We start from the raw sequence: 21,580 nt of genomic DNA, 5'->3' as shown, positions 1-21,580 counted from the left end.
GAGAGAGAGAGAGAGAGAGAGAGAGAGAGAGAGAGAGAGAGGTGTACATATATGTCTAAGCGAAAAACTCGGAGATCCTTTTAAAACTTGAATATCTAATTACTAAAATGAAGCTGAGCTATTTTGGAACCCTGAGAGGTCTTGAATACCAAACTGGCAAAACCATTTCAAAAATTTAAAGAATCCAGTATGGAAGCCCTAGAATTCGAATCCTTCAAGAGCTTCCTGGTTTCGCTTCAATCCCCACAGAACCACGGAACAGGAATTAAATGTTAATGTAAAGAAGCAAGATGTCTTGTCGCTGTTACATTTAAACGTATCAGAACCTGGCATAAAATAAATCAGGGGCAAATGGAAGAATCTCAGCAGACGCAGTTCACAAGACTGTCAGTGCTGGGTGGGAGGGGGTAACGAAGGAGGAGGAGACCTTTAGGAACTGCAAAATGACTTAAAAAAGCCACAAGACTGAGTCTCTCAGGGCCTGGCTGGTACCTAGCAGTACGTACGCTGATACTTGGACACGCAGGGGCGCATGCAAGGGCTCATGCAAGGGCGCAACGCAGGAAGTCCTTGCCTATACAGCTCAGGTAATAGACCCCTTTGTCAGGCTAGAGGCAAATTAAAAGAACTACTCATTTGGTGGGAGGGATTGACATTTTCTGTTCCTTTAAAGTCTGTCCATAACCAGGCTCTTTCCTCTCTCCCTTTCCTCCCACCTTTCTGGAGTTGTAGCTGCCTCATCTAGAGTCAAGAAAGCCCAGATCTTTCAGAAAGGCTCGCTTCCAACCTTGGTGTATAACTTACCCCCTCCCCATTAATTGTTCTCCACTTGCTTCTCTCTCCCAATAGAATCAGGGGGTAGATGAGTAAATTTGCTTCACAATAACACCGTTCTACATTGGACATTCGAGTTTGTTGTCCTGAAGTAAGATGTGGAGTGCAAAAAATAACCAGAGCAGACTGTTTGAGCTGTGATGAGGTATGGAAATGAGAATTTAAGGTAAAATATATGATAAGGGCGATAATAATTAACTACAATTAAGTAAATATAAAACCATCAAAGTTTTATTTTATTTTATTTTTTTAATGTATGTGGGAAAGATAAGGAGGCAGAGCTCCCTGAGCCTTTCCACTGTCAGAACTCGTGCAGTTTTCCGCACCAGGAGAATATTTCTAGGTTCCAGAGGAAAGCGGAGGAGGAGAAGGGGTGGGTGCAAAGCTTTTCTCTTTTCAGTTATAGGCTGCAAGAACCCTACGTCTATCCACTCAGCCCACTCCCCTAGCTGATTTTTCAATCTCTTCTCGCTAGAATTCCTACATTAGAGGGTGAAACAGCTGAAATTTTGCTTACCTCTTGCATTTCAGTTAATGATTACGGACTTGTACTCCCCACCCCCGCCCCCTCCACTGGAGCTCTCGCTATTGATGGGCAGCTGGTCAGGAGGTATCCCTTTTCCAAACCTCTTCCTGCTTAATACTGGGCATGAGGGGAGACCGCTGCCTGGTTCAATTGAATGAAGTTAGCTGATTTCTTCCATGAGAAATGTGAGTGAGCACTTGGTAATCCACACAGTAATGGAACCTAGCAGGCAGTTTAGCCATGAGGGGAACAATTTCTCTTATATTTTCTTTAGGTTTTCAACCTTACCCATTTAGCTTTACCGGAGATGCCTTCATTATGCCAGTGACACCAGGCACAATATCCAGCTGCACTATTCTTTTATTCCGGTAGAAGGAAGAATGATTTCCACGTGGGAATAGGCCATGCTAATTTCTACCTCATTTCATAATACAGACGCTATGTGGAGCTGCATAAACAGGAAATGCTTGCAGAAGGAAAAGTTGATTAGCAGTCTACTCGAAGAGTGACTACGATTAATGGGCACTATTAAAAGCTATAAATGAGTTTCTTTGAAACCACATTCCGGAGCTGCAGCAGAGCCTCATTGAGAAATCCTGGCCCACACTGTGTATTTGTTATTTGAACTTAACTGGAAAGGAATAGTTCCACTTTACAATTCATTTGAAAACATGCAGATTGTTAGGAGTTATGTTAAATGGATTTTTTTCCTCTTGTAGTTCATGAAGCATGTATGTTAGGCAACAGCAGACATCTACTGCCTTCTAAATTGCGTATGCTATAAAAGTTTTCATATAAATTCATTACAAATTTAAATTCCTACTTCTCAAGCCCAACTTCTGAAAGAGTCACATGTCCCTTAATTAACTGCAAAATAAGTAGATGTACACTGGATTGATTTCCTCTCTAGAGGTATTTCATATCCACAACACCCCTCCTACCACTTCTTTTCAAGGGCTGCTGTAAAATGTTTCAGCTTAGGCAAGTATATTTGTTAAAGCATCATGGTTGTTTTTGTTCCCCACCACCAGTTTTCTTCTGACTTCTAAAAATGTGAATAATCAGAAAACTAAGGCTTGCTTTCATTTAGATGAAGAACAGAAGTATAAAGATGTTACTAATTGAAAGCATATGCACTAGATTATTCACACTCAGAGAAATGGATTTTTTCTCCCTTCTGAACATTGATTGATGTTAACTTAGAGAGAGGCGCCTATAAACCAACCAAAGAAAAAGCTGTTCTAACATGCAGACAGTAAAGAGGTTTGATTAATATGAACTGTCAGGTCCAGGAGGATTGAAGATTTTTTTTCCCTTAAAAAAAGCAAAACTCATTCTAGACCTTCTCTTAACTAAGTTTACTGAGTAACAAGTTATAAAAATTAAGATGATCAAAAGTAAATAGATTTTAAGTTCTGATCCAGAAAATGTAGGCACACAAGATGTGTCATAACAAAAGGTGTTAAAAGTCCAATTTAATTTAAAGATAATAGTCTACTGTTAATAAATTCATAAATGTCATTAAAAACTAAACACATAGAAAGGCAGAGCCAAGACAGTGGAGTAGAGGAAGCAACCCAAATGAACTCTCTAAGAATTCCCCTCCAAAGAACTCTAAAGTAATGTGTCAAATCTATTCCTGGAGCAGCATAGAAAAAAAGTTAGGGTGAGACATTTTTCCAGCCTAAGATAATTTAGGAAGTCATCAGGAGAAGTCTGTGACATGACAATGGGGCCATCTAAGAGTACATATGTGAGCAACACCAGTGGTGGTTGTCAGAGGTATCCTCAACAGTGGCAGTAGCAGCTTTAGGATCTGTGAGCCTAAAGATGGTAAAGGAATAAGAGAATTTATCAGAAAGAGAGTACAGGGAATCTTGAGCTGACACCAAGGAACAGGATCAGGTGATTTTTGGACAACACCATTGCCTATACACAATTTTGGGTTGCAGTTTCAAGGTGGAAAGGAGTGTTTATGGTATCTCACAATGAAACAGGGACTCTGGTTGTAGTTTCAAGAAAGGAAGAAGCACTACTATTTCTGACTGCAGGGGAGGAGGGACCCTTACAGGGAAGAGACTAGAACACAGACCAAGAAAGCAGTTACTATACTTCTTACAGGATAATATCATCTTGGAAAAACCAAAAAACTTGCAGATTCCTAGAACTAGCTCTGAAAACAGCTGCATGAAAAAGACAGAAGCTTTGGAAAGTACCTTTCTACCCCTAGGTAAGCAGAGCCCAACTTGAACTCAAAGGTAAAAGTTAAAAAAAATAGGCTGAGAAAATGAGCAAACAACAACAACAACAAAAAATATTTTGGCCATGAAAATATACTAGAGTGGCATGGAAAATCAAGACACAAACTCAGAAGACAACAAGGAGGAAATATATAATAGCAAAGTCTTAATAAAAATATATAGAACCTTAATGACAATTCAGAGAAGATTTAAAGAGGGAGCAGAATAGAAGAAGAAAAAATGAGAAAAGAGATATGCAAGAACATTATGAAAAGGAAATTAACAGCTTGGTAAAAAGAAGCATATTAAAATACTGAAGAAAATAATACCTTCAAAACAGAATTGGCTAAATGGTGAAAGCAGCAGGAAAACTTCAATGAAGGAAAGGACACCTTAAAAAGGAGAACTAGCCAAATGAAAAAAGAGGAAAAAACCTCAGTGAAGAAAATAATTCCTTAAAAATTAGAACTGAGCAAGTACAAGCTAATAAGTCCATGAAACATGAAGAAACAATAAAACAAAGTAAAAAGAAATAAAAATAGAAGGTATATGAAATATCTCACTAAAAAAAAAACTGACCTGCAAAATAGCTCAAGGAGACATAATTTAAGAATTATTTGACTACCTGAAAGTCATGATAAAAAATCCTAGATATCATGTTTCAGGAATTTGTTAAGGGAAAATGCTCAGATACCCTAGAAATTGAAGGTATAATAGAAATGGAAAGAATACCTCAATCACCTCCTGAAAGAAATCCCAAAATGAAAATCTATCAAAAGTGAGAGTAATCCTTTAGGGGGGAAATGGATATTTAATGGAGTAGAGAGACTTTTGAGCATTCCTGATGAAAAGATCAGAGATGAATAGAAAATTTGACATTCAAATACAAGGCTCAAGAGAAGAATAAAAAAGTAAACATGAAAGAGAAATTATAAGGGACTACACAACGTTATAAACTGTTTGTATTTCTATATGGGGAAATGATACACATAACTCCTAAGAACCTTATAATTATCAGGATATTAGACAAAGTTTACATAGACAGAAGGCATGAGAGTGAGTCAGTTATTTTGGGAAGATCTCAAAAATGAAGTGATAAGGAAGAGGGATGCACTGGAAGAAAGGGGAAGGGAAAAGAAGAATAGGGAGAATTATCTCACATGAAAGAGGTAGGCAAAGAAGAGCTTTTGCAGTCATGGGAAAGATGGGGTGGTTTTGCAAGAAAATTTTAAACCTAATTCTCATTTGAATTGATTCAAGGAGAGGAAAAGTATACACATACATATATGTATGTATGCATGTGTATGTATATAAATTTATATACATACATACACATGCATTCATAGCTACATAAATACACATAGATATAAATCTACCTTACCTAACAGAGAAGTAGGAGGGAAAATGATAAGAGAAAGAGAGGAGGTGATAAAAAGTAGGTATATTTGGAAAGTACCTTTCTACCCCAGGTAAGCAGAGCCCAACTTGAACTCAAAGGTAAAAGTTAAAAAAATATAGGCTGAGAAAATGAGCAAACAACAACAGCCAGTGATCAGATGCAAAAAAAAAAAAAGACTTCTGAGGACATATAGGGTAAAAAGAAAGAGAGAAAGATAAACAGGAAAAAATACAATGGAGAGAAATGCACAATTAGTAATCATAACTGTGAATAGGCTGAACACATCCATAAAACAGAAACAAATATCTGAATGGATTAGAAACTAGAATCCAACAATATGTTGTTTACAAGAAACACACTTGAAACAGAAAGATACACACAGAGTTAAAATAAAGGGCTGGAACAGAATCTATTATACTTCATCTGAGATTTAAAAAAAAAGTCAAGGGGGACTATCATAATCTGAGACATATCAAAAGCAAAAATAGACCCAACTGAAAGAAATAATCAGGGAAACTACATTTCGCTAAAATGTGCCTTAGACAATGAAGTAGTATCAAAAAATTTTGGGGCAAGATTCTCTTATAAATGACTGATTTCTCTAATATATTAAGAACTGAGTCAAATTTATAATAATAAGAACCATTCACCAATTGATAGACAAATGACAAAGAGGAGTTTTTAGAAGAAGAAATCAAAGTTATCTATAGTCATATGAAAATGGTAGAAATCACTATTGATTAAAGAAATGCAAATTGAAACAACTCTGAGGCATCACCTAACACCTATCAGATTGACTAACATGAAAGAAAAAGAAAATGGCAAATGCTTGAGGAGATGTGGAAAAATAAGTAGACTGCTACAGTATCGTTGGAGTTGTGAACTGGTCTAAAAATTCTGCAAAATAATTTAGAACTATGCCCAAATAGCTTTAAAACTCTGCATCCCCTTTGACCCAGCAATACCACTACTAGGTTTATATCCAAAAGAGATCAAAGAAAAAAAGGGGAAAAAAGATCTATATGTATAAAATATTTATAACAACTTTTTGGGGATGCCAAAGAATTGGAAAATAAGGGGAAGCCCATCATTTGGAGAATGATTGAACAAGCTGAGTAATATGATTATGATGGGACCCTATTATGCTTTAAAAATGACAAAGGGAATACTTTAAGAAAATTCTGAGTAGACCTATATCAATTGAAGCATAAAGAACTGGGCAGAGCTAGGAGATCATTGTACATAGTAAGAGCAATATTGTAGCTCTTACTTGAAAAATAGCTACTTTTATCAATACAATGATCCAAGACAATTCTGAAAGTCTCACGATGAAAAAATGTTATCTACATCCAGAGGGAAAAATGATTACTCTGAGTGCAAATTGAAGCATATTTCCTTCACTTTCTTTATTTTCCTTGCTTTTTTTCTGACATGACTAATATGGAAAAGTATTTTGCAAGATTTCATAGGTATAATTAATATCATATTACTTGCCTTCCAAATGGGTTGGGAAGGGGCAGGAGGAATAGAGAGGATTTGGAACTTACATTAAAAGAGTAAACATAGATACGTAATAAAAAATAAACATAGAAAGAGTAAATGTAGATTAGACAGTCATAGCAAATAATTTTTGCTAAGAAGTATCAGATGACTGCCTCATAAATTCCAGTCTATATCTAAAATTGATTAGAACTGGTGTTATGTTCCAACATGCAGATGAGTCCCTATATGCTTTATGAAGTACCCACAATATCCAAGATTTAGTAGCAATAGGAGAGTTTTGGTAGAGCTCTCCCAAAATTCCCCTCTAAAAACCTTTAAAATTATGAGTCAAATTTAATTCTAAAGTAATACAACTATCAAAAGGTCAGGTTGAAATATTATTTTAGCACAAGGGGTCAGATGGAAAGTTTTGTGGCATTGGAGTGCTTTAGTGCAGGTTAGCAGAGATATTAGTTATGGGGCTAAGATGTAATGTTAGCAGAAACACCAGGAGCTTTCATTACCCAGAAATAATAAAGGAATTCGATTATGGGTCAGAAGGGGATTACAGGGGACCACTATGCACACAACCAGAACAGTTTGGCAACTTTATTGCCCATTAGCCAGTTCCAGGGCAAAGAGGAATTACTGTGCTTGCATAAGCAAGAGATTAAGGCCCCTTCCTGGGTAAGGACCAGAGTGGGGACCAAGAGAGTAATGACCACACCTAACCCCAGGTCACATCGCTTTGGAAGGTCTAAAAATAGAAGGGCAGGAGGTAGAGCCAAGATGATGAAATAGAGGGAGGGACTTACTTAAGGTCTCCCAAATCGCCCTCCAAAACACTTTAAAATAACTCCTCCAATCAAATTCTGGAGAGGCAGAACCAACAAGAGACTAGGATGAAACTATATTGCAGTCCAGGACAACCTAGGTCAACAGGAAAGGTCTGTCTCAGCAGGTGCTGGTCAGACCTGGGAGCCAGTGCAGACTGTGTAGTAAGGATTATATTGGAGTGCTGGCAGCAGGACTTAGAGGCAGTTCCTCAGAAGCAACAGGAGTTTAGGGAGGCCCTAACCCACACATGGTAAGGGGGTGAAACAACTAGTTAGAAGGAGATCACAGGGGATCTTGAGGGTATTGGGTGTGAGATCCTGTAGCATTGCTCATACCAGGTTGCAGTCCCAGAGCTAATAGGAGCACTAGGTTACTCACAGTTGTGGATGCAGGGTGGAAGGGACTGGTCATGGTTCCAGGGTGAAGAAGAGTGCTTATGGTTCCTGACAGAACAGAGCACAGTTCTGGAAAGCAGTGACAACACCTCTTCTTAGATAATTCTCCTTTGAAAAGACCAAAAACTGCAGATCCACAGAGCTGGCTGTGAAAAAAGTAGCAACAAAGGTCTGAAGCTTGAGACAATGCCTTCTCCACTCCAGGAGTAGAGTTTAACTTTAACATAAAGTTATGAGTCAAGAAATAAGGTGGAAAAATAAGCAAATAACAACAACAACAACAACAACAACAACAAAAACCTGACCAAATAAACTTAATATGGTGACAGGGAAAATCAAGACACAAACTCAGAAGAAGAAAAAAAAGTCCAAACAGATATATGCAAAGCTTCAAAAAATTGAATTGGTCTTAGGTCTTAGTTCCTGGAGAGCTCAAAAAGAATTTTAAAAAGCAAATAAGAGAGGTGAAGAAAAAATTTAAAAAGATGAGTAATACAAGAAAATTATGAAAAAAAATGGGTCAAAAACTCAGTAAAGGGGGCATAAAAATACTCAAGAAACATCTTAAAAAAGAGAATTGGCCAAAAGGTAAAAGAGGCACAAAAATACACTGGAAGGAAGAACTCCTTAAAAAGAAAAATCCTCCAAAAGGAAAAAGAGGTACAACATTCATTGAAGAAACGAACTCTTTAAAATAAAATTGGTCAAATGGAAAAGGAGGTACAAAAGGTCAGTGAAGAAAATAATTCATCAAAAATTAGAACTGGGCAAATGAAAGCTAATGACTCTATGAGACATCAAGAAACAATAAAACAAAGTATAACAATGAAAAAAAAAAGTATCATTGGAAAAAAAACTGACCTGAAAAATAGATTGAGGAGAGATAATTTAAAAATTATTAGACTACACCAAAGCTATGATTAAAAGAACAGTCTAGATATCATATTTCAAGAATTTATCAGGGAAGAATGCCCAGATACCCTAGAAATAGAAGGAAAAATAGAAATAGAAAGAATGAACTAATCACCTCTTGAAAGACATCCCAAAATGCAAACTCCTAGAAATTGTATAGCCAAATTCCAGAGCTCCCATGTCAAGGAGAAAATATTACAAGCAGCCAGAAAGAAACCATATAAATATTGTAAAACCACCCTCAGGATGACATAAGACCCACTAGCTTTTACAATAAAGGGTAGAGAGCACTAGGAATGTGATATTATAGAGGAAAAAGGAATGAGGATTACAACCAAGAATAAATTACCCAGCAAAATTGAGTGTAATCCTTCAAGAGAAATGTATATTTAATGGAGTAGAGGACTTTTCAGCATTCCTGAAAAGACTAGAAGTGATGAAAAAAGTTTAAATTTTAAATACAAGACTCAAAAAATTATATAAAAAGGGGCAGCTAGGCGGCACAGTGAATAGAGGTCTAACCTTGGAGTCAGGAAGACCTGAGTTCAAATCCAGCCTCAGACACTTGACACTTACTAGCTGTGTGACCCTGGGAAAGTCGCTTACCCCCGAATGCCTAACCAAAAAATTAATATATAAAAATGAAAGTGAGAAAGAGTGATAAACTAGAAGAAGAGTAAAGGGAGAAATGGAATATGAGACTTTTTCTCACATAAAAGAGATAAATGAAATAATGGGGGATTGGTGGGTAATGCTTGAACATTGCTTTCAGCAGAATTGTCTCAAAGAGGGAATAACATACAAACTAATTTGAGTATAGAAATGTATCTTTTCCTGCAGGGAGGTAGGAAAGGGGGATAACAGAAGGGGATCAGTGACAGAAGAGAAAGTGGATTGGGGGAAGTGGTGGTCAGAATCAGAACATATTTCTAAGGAAGGACAGGGTAAAAAGAGAGAGGATAAACAGAGGGAGAAATTGGATGGAGAGAAATACACAGTAAACATGACTGTGAATGTGAATGGGATGAACTCATAAAAGGAAAGTGCAAGTGAAAGGGATTAAAAAACAAAATCTGACAACTTGTTGGTTAAAAGAAACATACTTTAAGCAGAGAGATACACACAGAACAAAGGTAAGGGATTGGAAAAGAATCTATTATGCTTTACCTGATGTAAAAAAAAAGCAAGGGTAGCAATTATGATTTCCGACAAAGCAAAGTCAAAAATAAATCTAATTAAAAGATATAAGCAGGGAAACTGCATTTTTGCTAAAAGGTACTGCAGACAATGAAATAATTGCAATACCAAACAAATATGCACCAATAGTATAGTGTCCAAATACTTAAAGGAAAAGTTAAATGTGTTACAGAAGAAGATACAGAGTGAATCTATCTCATGGGCAACCTCAACTTTTCCCTTTCAGAACTAGAAAAATGTAATAAAAACAAAAAAAGAAGTTAAGGAGATGAATAGAATTTTAGAAAAGTTGGATATGATAGAATTCTGGAGAAAATGGAATGGGAATAGAAATAAATATACATTTGTTACAGTGGTATATGACATATACACAAAAATTGACCATATATTTGGGCAACAAATGCAGAAAAAAAGAAATATTAAATGAATTCTTTGTAAATTATAATGCAATAAAATTACATTCAAGGAAGAACAATGGAAATAGATTAAAAATTAATTGAAAACTAAATAAAGAAATCTTAAAGAATAAGTGGGACAAAGAACAAACCTCGTAGGAACACTCAATGATTTCATTAAAGATAATGACAACAAAAGGTGGAGCCAAGATGGTGGAGTAAAGGCAGAGATTCACCTGAGCTCTTCCCCAAATGCCTTTAAATAATGACTCTAAACAAATTATAGAGTGTCTTAACCCACAAAAAGATGAAGTGAAACAATTTTTCAGTTCAAGACAACTCATAAAGTCAACAGGAAAGATCTGTTGCACCAGGATAAGAGAAGAGTGTAGGCCATGTCAGCATAGACCTGCCACTAGCAAATCTGGTCTTAGGGCAACTGAATCAGTGGCAGCAATGGCAGTATGCAGACCTCTCTGCCCACAGACATCAAAGGTAACTTCGAAGACCAGCAGGGAAAGTAGGCAACACCTGGATAAGAGTGGAATACAGTCCAGCATAGGCTGGGCAAGCACAGAATCAGCCCAAGCAAATCAGGAGCAAGCCTTGGGAGCCACTGAATCAGTAGCAGCAGCAAGAGCTCTCAGCCCACAGATGGTAAGGGAGTTGAACAACTGGTCAGAAGGAGATCACAGGGGTCTTTTTGCTAGCACTGAGGAATCACTCCATTGTTTCATCCATACATGGATCTGGGTCACAGTCCTGGGTAGCAGTCCTAGAATGAGGAGGAGGACTAGAATAGCAGAGCTTGTGGAAGCATTGGAGTGAGAAGTTCCACTGCAATATTTTCTCTTTAATCTGGGAATTTTGAAACTAGGCTATGATATTCCTGTAAGCTTTCTTCTTAGGATCTCTTTCAGCTGGTGATCAGTGGATTCTTTCTATTTTTACTTTATTTTCTTGTTCTAGAACTTCAGGGCAACTTTCCTTAACAATTTCTTATATATTGTATTCAAAATTTTTTTATCGTAACTTTCAGGTAATCTGACAATTCTTGTATTGTCTCTCCTTGATATGTTCTCCTGATCAGTTGTTTTTTATAATGAGATGTTTCATATTCTCTTATGTTTTTTCTAGTTTTATTATATTTTGGAGTCTTATAATGTCATTTGATTCTACTTGCCCAATTCTAGTTTTCAATTAATTATTTTCTTCCTTATAATTTTGATTCTCTTTTGTTAATTGGTTAACTATCTTTTCATAATTTTCTTAAATTGATTTCATTTTTTTCTAATTTTTCATCATTTTCTCTTATTTGAATTTTGAATTGCTTTTTTGTTGTTGTTGTCCAAAAATCTTTACTATAACAAGGAAGAAGGGAGTTAGTTTTTATATCCCTGGCAGGCACAGCAGCCCCTGGCACACTCAAACTTTTGGCCCATAGATCTGACATATGGTTTGGTGTGGCTGTAGGAAATGCCTGGTGCCTTCCTAAAATGCCTGTACACCTGTCGGCCCTTCAGGTGACCAAACAGTAGGACAGTGCTCCAGCCCTTGGGTGAGCTCATGGCCAGCTGGTCAAAGGTAAGGATCTTCCCACCAGCCTTGAGGATGCAATTCTGGGCATTGCTAGCAACATGAAGGGTACACACCTTCAGCTTGGGGATGTCCTGGATCCCCACATCATCCATCACAGTCCCAACAAACACAGCTTGTGTTATTCTCCCTGCTGGGCAGCTTCATTTTCCTGATCATTCAGGACAGGGATGGGGGGGCTCTTTGATCCAGCTCATGAACAGCCTTTTCAGGACAACCTTGTTGAAAGTCGAGTTGGGAGGGGCAGAGCAAAGATGGCAGAGCAAAAGCAGTTACTTGTTTGAGCTTTCCACCAAACCCTTGCAAATACCTATTAAAAATGGCTCTAAACAAATTCTAAAGCAGCAGAACCCACAAAAAGACAGAGTGAAACAAATTTCCAGCCCAAGACAACCTGGTTGATCAGGAAGGTATATCTCACCAAGCAGGGAGAGAAGTTTAGTTTGGTGTAGCATGCTGGTAAGGCAGACTTCAGTGAACCTGGAACAGGACTCAGAGGACTGAATCACAGGTAGCTGTGATTTCCAGACTTCTCAACCCATGACCACCAAAGACAACTTAGAAGGTCAGTGGGAAAGGTCTGTGAATGTGGTGAGAGAGAGAGAGAGAAGTGGGGTCCCAGGTCCAGTGCCTAAGCATGGCCCTGGGGTGGCAGCTGCTTCCTGAGCTTCTGACCCACAGACTGAGGGAGAACAGAGTGGCTGATCAAAGAGGAATGGCAGAGATCTCTTTGCTGGTGCAGGATTCTCTTGCTTTGCCCATGTTTGTATCTGGGTTACTGTTCTGGGTGGCAAACCTGGGGTGAGGAGGAGTTCTAGTGTGGTAGAGCTTATAGTGGGAGTGGAGAGGCAATATTCCTCACAGTTCCAAGGCAGAAAAGAGTGCTTGCAGTCACTCATAGACCAGAACACAGGCCAGGAAAGGAATAAACACCTCAACCCTTATCTTGAAAGGGCTGACATATTGAAAAAACTGAATATTTACAGGTCCCTAGAAGTATCTCTGAAAACTGCTGCATAAAACCCCTGAAGCTTGGGACAGCACATTTTCCACACTGGAAGCAGACCCCTGCCTTAACAAAGAGTTTAAAACTCAAGTAATTGACTGGGATCATGAATAAATAAAGGTCCAAAAAAATCAGATGATAAAATCTTTCTTTGGCAACAAAGAATATCAAAACATACAACCAGAAGAAGACAATAAACTCAAAGCTCCTACATCCAAAGCCTCCAAGAAAAATATCAGTCAGTCCCAGGTCATGGAACAACCCAAAAATGAGTTTGAGAATCAAGTTAGAGAAGTAAAGGAAAAACTGGGAAGAGAGGTGAGAGTGATGCAAGAAAATCATGAAAAAACAAGTCAACAGCTTGCTAAAGGAGACCCCCCCAAAATAGAAAATAACACCTTAAAAATAGCCTAACCCAAATAGCAAAAGAGGGCCAAAAAGCCAAAATTGGCCAAATGGAAAAGGAAGTCCAAAAGCTTACTGAAGAAAATACTTACTTAAAAATTAGAATGGAGCAATTGGAAGCTAGTGACTTTATGAGAAATCAAAACATTGTAAAACAAATCCAAAAGAATGAAAAAAATAGAAGAGAATGTGAAATATCTCATTGGAAAAACAACTGACCTGGAAAACAGATCCAGGAGAGAGAATTTAAAAATTATTGGACTATCTGAAAGCCATGATCAAAAAAAGAGCCTAGACATCATCTTTCAAGAAATTATCAGGGAAAACTGCCCTGATATTTTAGAACCAGAGGACAACATAGAAATTGAAAGAATCCACCGATCACCTCCTGAAAGAGATCCCCAAAAGAAAACTCCTAGGAATGTTGTAGCCAAATTCCAGAGTTCCCAGGTCAAGGAGAAAATATTGCAAGCAGTCAGAAAGAAACAATTCAAGTATTGTGGAAACACAATCAGGACAACACAAGATTTAGCAGCTTCTACATTAAGGGATCAGAAGGCATGGAATGTAATATTCTGGAGGGCAAAGGAGATAGGATTACAACCAAGAATCACCTCCCCAGCAAAACTGAGTATAATCTTTCAAGGTAAAAATAGCCATTCAGTGAAATAGAGGACTTTCAAGCATTCTTGATGAAAAGACCAGAGCTGAATAGACAATTTGACTTTCAAATACAAGACTCAAGTGAACCGTGAAGAGGTAAACAGGAAATAGAAATCATAAGACACTTATTAAGGTTAAACTGTTTACATATGGCATGGAAAGATGATATTTGTAACTTATGAGTCCTTTGTCAGTATTTGGGTAGGGGGAGGGGAAAATTATACGTATGTATAGATAGATAGATAGATAGATAGATAGAGGGCATAGAGTGAGTTGAAGATGAAGGGATGATATCTGGAAAATAAAATTAAGGGGTGAGAGAAGATTATATTGGTAGAAGGAGAAAGGGAGAGGTAGAATGGGGTAAATTATCTCACATGAAACAGACAAGAAAAGACATTTACAATGGAGCAGAAATGGAGGAAGGTGAGAGGGAATAGTGAACCTTATTCTCATAGGATTTGGCTTAAGGAGGGAATAACACACACAATTGGGTATGGAAATCTATGTTACCCTACAGGAAAATAAGGGGGGAAGGGGACAAAAGTGCAGGGGGATGATAGAGGGGACAGCAGATTGGGGGAGGGGATAATCAAAAGCAAACACTTTTGAGGAAGGAGAGAGAATAGAATAAATGGGGGACAAGATAGGATGAAGGGAAATATACTTACTTTTTCACAGCATAACTACTATAGAAGTGTTTTGCATGAGTACACATGCATAACCTGTATCGAGTTGCCTTTCTTCTGTTTTTTTTTCCTTTTAGTCAATGACAAGGTTTATTAGAACATCCATCATATTGGGCAAACTTTTAAGGAGACTGAACATTACTAAGCTATTGGCTAGAATATAAGAACCTGACCAGTGGCTAGATTATGAGAATCCCAGCAGTGGCTAGATTTTAGGAATCTGAGCATCTTAATGGAGACAAAGTGGACCTTATATGCAGAAAGCCTGTGAGAGGGACCTAGGAGTGGCCAGTAAACTGGGGTGAACAGAACTCCTGGGACCTGGACCTTTCTGAACCTGGCCAAGGGAGAATGGAGCCTAGCTGGGATTTAGGGTGGGAAATGGTCAGGGGCCATACATAAGGAGGTAAGACAAAGGAAGGCAAAGCTAGGTTAACAGAATTGGGAGATTGGGTGTAGCCACAATGAAAGGACAGTTGATGGGATTATAGCCTCAGGTGAATGCCAGAGATTTGGCCAAGTGAGAAAATCCAGGGTTTTTCCTTTCTGGGGTCTAGATCCCAACCCCATCATTACCCTCTCAAACAAATGAGACCCAAATTCTTTTGTTAAGGGGTGAAGGTCTCAACTTCTGAAACTGCTTTCTGCTGGCAAGGGATGTAGTCCCTGCCTCAAGGAGGTCCCAAAGAGGAGGTTTACTGGAACCAAGCACAGGCTGCATCCAGGGAATGATGGGAGGACATTGGCAGGTACCCATTGTTTGTTATCAACTGTAGGTGAATGACCCATAGTCTGGAAGACACAAATCTGACAGAAAAAACTGCAGGGCCCAGATATAAAGCAGGGACTATATTTAGGGCCCAATTTTGAGAGGATAAAACATCCTTAGTTCTGTTTGGAATCAGATAATTCAGTTTTCCAACCATACAATATGAAATCCACTTCATAGCCAGTGTCAGGAATAGCCAGGTGGGCAACGTTCCCTTTCAAAGGAACATAATGGGGAAACTGAGCTAGGAGGATCCCATCTTAAACTAAGGCTAAAATTGTCCTCTCAGCTTTTCCCAATGTTGACTTCCTACCAGTATTACTCTCAGATGGTGGATTATTGATTATTAATTGATTATGACCCATCAGACAACTCAAAATAAAATCCTATGAGCTTTTAACTCAAACAGCAAGTTTTACTAATCACAGTTTAGGAGAAACTTTTCCAGGATTTACATCTCAAGCTTAAATTTGTCCTGGTGTAAAAAGCCAATCATGAGAGATTTCTATATACTTGTAAATTCTCAGCAAGACAAAACCAAACAAGTTTTGGCAAGTTTACACATTAGAACAATAACCAACAATAACTAAATTATTTTAGTTGTAATCAAATTATGAAAAGTTGCTTGACATAACATACAGAAAGTTCACCAATTTGAAACTTGAAACAAACCCATTACCAATCAGGTGACTTCAGTTTTGTTAAATGCACTTTCAAATTACTTTACACAGAGAATCAACATCTCATCATTAATAGTTAAAACTACAAATTTAAAAGAGCGTGCTTACCCAAGTTTGGAGGCTACCTTCATCACCTTGAGCAGGATGCACTGAACCTGTGTGATGCCAGGCAAAGGTTGCCCTAGAGCCCAAGGCCATTGCCAGGGGGGCCCATGATGTAGCTGTTGCCCCTCACCGCCCCTTCCTTTCCCATGTGGGGGAAGATAAAATCAAAGGTGAGGGGTAAAAGGGTGAAACTCTCTTCTCCTATGACAGCAGTTAACAGATACCCTTTTGACTCAAGGGAAGGGAGTGGAAAAAAAGAGTGACCAGGGTTGTAAGGAGGCGTTTCAAAACTCCTTAATGATCAATCACAAAAACTCCAGAATCTGCCAAGATATTTTTAGCTGTTCTAACTTTCCCTGTAACTTCCATGAAGGAGGATTCAGAGGCACAGGAGGGAGTAAGTAAGCCTCAGGGAACCAAAAATAAACTGCAGTTTTCCCCAATTATCTAGCTCTAAGATAACTGACAGAGTTGGGCATATGCTTCTGGATAGGGCATCTGTCCTTGTCCTCTATGCTGTGGAAGGTGTACCCAGATCCATGGCCTTGAACTGACCCAATGGACCAAGATCCTGAGAGCATCAGGCCAAGTGTGAGACAGCCTTGTAACTGTTTGCCAGAAAAGCACCTCCAAGCCTTGGTGCTTGGAGAGCAACCCCAACTGCAGAGCAAGAAAGGAGAGGAAGGTGGAGGCTTACATGCCTTCCAGTCTTGGCTGGAGAAGAACTTGGGGTTAGGCAGTTTCCCTATATAGGCCACCAAAATGATGGGGTTTAGGGGTTCAGGGGTGCTGGGACCCCAAAATCACTACATGAGGGTCCTGCCTGAAAGAATTTGACCCAATCCTTCTTTTCAGTCAAAGACAAGGTTCATTAGAACATCCATCATATTAGGCAGACTCTTAAGGAGTCTGAACATTAGTAAGCTATTGGCTAGATTATAAGAATCCCAGCAGTGACTGGATTTTAGGAATCTGAGCCTGCTTGCCTTTTCAATGAGGGTCAGTGGGGAGGGAGGAAGGGAGAAAATTTGTAACCCAAAGTTTTAAAAACATATGTTAAAAAAATTGTTTTCACATGCAACTGGGAAATAAGAAATACAGGAAATGGGATATTGACATATATCCTGCCCTATAGGAAAATAGAAGGGGTAGGGGATAGGAGAAGGGGGGTGGAGATAGAAGGGAGGGCAGATTAGGGGAAGGGGTATACAGAATGCATGCCATCTTGGGGTGAGGGGAAGGATGAGATGGGGAGGAAATTTGAAACTTAAAATCTTGAGGAAGTGAATGTTGAAAACTGAAAATAAATACATTTTAAAATAAAAATAATAATAATAAATAAAAAATCATGCAGCCAAAAAAAAAAAAAAGGAAAACAATTCATTAAAAAATACAATTGGCCAAGTTGGGAAAAAAATCCAATAAAGAAAACAACTTAAGAATTAGAATTAGTCAAATAGAAAAGGATGCAAAAAAGTTAATTTAAGAAAATAATTCCTTAAAAATTAGAATTGGGCATGTGGAAGCTAATGAGTCTATGAGACATCAAGAATCAGTCAAAGAAAATTTAAAAAAATGAAAAAAATGAAGAAAACATAAAATACCAAATTACCATTATCAAAAATAGAAAGGGTGAATTCACCACCACTGAAGAGGAAATTAAAACAATAATTAGGAGCTATTTTGCCCAACTGTATGTCAGTAAATTTGACAACCTAAGTGAAACAGATGAATATTTACAAAAATATAAATTGCTTAGATTAATAGAAGAGAAAATAAAATACTTAATCCCATTTCAGAAAAATAAATTGAACAATCCATCAATAAACTCCCTAAGACAAAAAATCTTCATGGCCAAATGTATTTACAAGTGAATTATACTAAATATTTAAAAAAATAAATTCCAATACTATATAAACTATTTGGAAAAACCAGGTGAAAAAGTCTTACCAAATTATTTTTATGACACAAATATGGTGCTGATACCTAAATCAGGAAGAGTCAAAACAGGGTAAGAAAATTATAGATCATTTTCCCTAAAGACTATTGATACAAAAATTTAAATAAAACATTAGCAGAGAGATTACAGAAATTTACCAGGATGTTAATACACTATGACCAGGTGAGATTTATACCAGGAATGCGGGACTGGTTCAATGTTAAGATAACTATCAATGTGATTGACCATATCAGTAACAAAACTAATAGAAATCATATGATTATCTCTATAGATGCAGAAAAAGGTTTTCACAAAAAACAGCACCCATTCCTATTAAAAATAATAGAGGAAATAGGAATAAATGGAGTTTTCCTTAAAATGATAAGCTTTATCTATCTAAAATCAACAGTAACCGTTATATGTAATAGGGATACCATAGAAGCTTTCCCTGTAAGATCAGGGGTGAAACAAGGATGCCCATTATCACCACTGTTATTCAGTATTATACTAGAAATATTAAATTTAGCAATAAGATAAAAAAGAAATTGAAGAAATTAAAATAGACAATGAGGAAAAAAACTATCACTCTTTGCAATTGATATAATGGTACACTTAAAGAATCCTAGAAATTCAACTAAAAAAGTACTTGAAATCATTAACAATTTTAGCTAAGTTGCAAGATAGAAAATAAACCCACATAAATCATCAACATATGTATATATTACTAGCAAAGCCCACCAGCAAGAAATAGAGAAATTCCATTTAAAATAAATGGGGAATCTACCTGCCAAGACAAACCCAGGAACTACATGAACACAATAACAAAACACTTTTCACACAAAGTCAGATTTAAACAATTGGAAAATTATCAGTTGTTCATAGGTAGGCCTAGCTAATACCATAAAAATGATAATTCTACCTAAATTAACTTATTTATTGAGTGCAGTACTAATCAAACTACCAAAAATTATTTTTAGAGCTAGAAAAATAATATAAAAAAACATTAAGAAGAGCAAAAGGTCTTGAATATCAAAGGAATTAGTAAAAAATGCAAGGGAAGGTGGCCTAGTTGTACCAAATCTAAAAGGGTATTATACAGCAGCAATCATCAAAATTATTTGGTATTGGTTAAGAAAAAAGTGGTGGATCAGTGGAATAGGCTAGATATAAAAGACACATTGGTCAATGATTATAGTAATCTACTGTTTGATAAACCCAAAGACTCCAACTTCTGGGATAAGAATTCATTATTTAACAAAAAGCTATTGGGAAAATTGGAAATCAGTATAAGAAGGTATAGACCAACACAGAATCAATCTGTATGCTCTATATGAAGATAGCCAAGATAAGCACAAAAAGGGTATATGATTTAGATATAAAGGGTGGTACCATAAGCAAATTAGGAGAGCAAGGATTAGTTTACCTTTCAGAACTATGAAAAGGAAAGAATTTATGACCAAACAGGAGACAGAGATAATTATGAAATGAAAAATTGGCAATTTTTATTGAATTAAAATAACAAATTTTTTTTGTTTTTGTTTTTGTTTTTTTTTTGCACAAGCAAAGCCAATGCAACAAAAATTTAGAGAAAAGCAGAAATCCAGGAAACAATTTTTACAGCCAGTGTTTCTGATAAAGGCCTCATTTCTAAAAAAAAAATGTAGAGAACTGAGTCAAATTTATATGAATACAAGTTTTTCCCTATTGACAAATGGTCAAAGGATATGAACAGGCAGTTTTCAGTTGAAGAAATTAAAACTTTCTATGTCATATGAAAAAATTCTCTAAATCACTATTGATTAGAGAAGTGCAAATCAAAACAACTCTGAGGTACCACATCACACTCATCAGATTGGCTAATATGACAGAAAAGGAAAATGATAAATAAAAGATGTGGGAAAATTTAACACTAATGCATTGTTGGTGAAGTTTTGAACTGATCCAACCATTCTGGAGAGCAGTTTGGAACTATTTCCAAAGGGCTATACAATTGTGCACACCCTTTGAGACAGCAATACCACTCTTAGGTCTATATCCCAAAGAGGTTAAAGAAGAAGGAAAAGGATCCACACATACAAAATGTTTATAGCAATTATTTTTGTGGTAGCAAGGAACTGGAAATTGAGGGGAATCCGACAATTGGGGAATGGCTGAACAAGTTGTAGCTTATGTTTGTGATGGAACATTATTTTCCTGTAAGAAACAACAAGGGGAGGGTTGGTTTCAGAAAAAAAAAATCTTGGAATTGTTACATGAAAGGATGCAATGTGAGGTGAGCAAAACTATCAGAACATTGTACACAGGAACATCAATATGCTGATTAACTATGCAAAATTTAGCTACTCTAATTGATACAATGATGTAATACAATTTCAAAAGGCTCATGATGAAAAATTACATCCACCACTAGAGAGAGAACTGATGAAATGTGTGCAAATTGCAACATGTTTTTTCACTTTCTTATTTTCCCTGCTTTTTTAAACATGATTAATATGGCAATATATTTGCATGTGAAATAATCAGATTGATTCTGTGTCTTTTAAAAATAGATCTTATTTGTAGCCAATTGATTTTGTCCAGTAACTGCATACCTTATGGTTATTTTTCTCTGAACTTAGTTCATAAATTCGTCTAGCCTATAATGAGTTTAGAAATCCAATTCTCTTGTTAATCACTGTTCTATTTTTGTAGCAAGGAAATCTGTTAATTTGAAGGATGCAGGTGGACAGCAGGGAGTCTAGTCTAGTGTCTTTATACCACCAAAGTATCCTTCAAAAATGTCTGATCTACTATCTCTATTCTTGCAGGTGGACTCAAGCAATGAACATCACTTAATCACAGGAGGGAAGGAATGGTTCTTGCTAGCCCTTCATTACCCATTTCCAATCACTCATATTGTCCCCCACATCTCAGTCCTAACCAATCATTGATTTTGCCATTCATTATGCCAAGCTCTTTTAACCAATCACAACTTTCTCCCCATCTATGAAGTCCTATTTGTTGTTCTGTACTCTCCCAAACCATAAAAGATAGATGTTCCCCATCATTAGAGAGCTTACCTTTGTTATGGAAGCTGAAATATTATTTGTTGGTAAATTTGCACTTTACTAATAAATTGATTATGCTTAGGACATTGTGTCTCAATCTACCTTATTTTGATTTACACATGATTTTACATTTACAATGGATATCATATTATTTGCTTTCTCAGTGGGTGGGGTAGGTCCTAGAGGGAGATAATTTGTAACTGAATATTTTTTTAAATGAATGTTAAAAAAATAAAAAGAAGTGGCTATATTCTCTCAAAGCTTCATCCTTACCCTCCTCCATATGTAATATTGTAAAACAGGAATAATATCTCCATTCCCCATTGTTTTTTTTTTCTTGCTCTTTCACATTTTGATAACCTTTGAAGGGTAAAGGAGGAGGTGAATTTCCACACATCTAAATATTCTTCTTGTACTTTAATGGACATAGAGAAAGATATCTTCTTAACCTCATTTGTTGCCTT

At 37.0% G+C, this 21,580-nt stretch overlaps 1 pseudogene; it reads right to left on the bottom strand.

Moving 5' to 3' along the window:
* Window positions 1–11,599: 11,599 nt before the first annotated feature.
* LOC114053983 lies at window positions 11,600–12,061 on the bottom strand (annotated as a pseudogene).
* Window positions 12,062–21,580: the final 9,519 nt, after the last annotated feature.

This window comes from Vombatus ursinus, unplaced genomic scaffold (assembly GCF_900497805.2).
Source record: "Vombatus ursinus unplaced genomic scaffold, bare-nosed wombat genome assembly UNPS02014812.1, whole genome shotgun sequence".
Taxonomy (NCBI): domain Eukaryota; kingdom Metazoa; phylum Chordata; class Mammalia; order Diprotodontia; family Vombatidae; genus Vombatus; species Vombatus ursinus.
The sequence above is the reverse complement of the archived record's forward strand: the minus strand, read 5'-3'. Positions and strand labels throughout refer to the sequence as shown.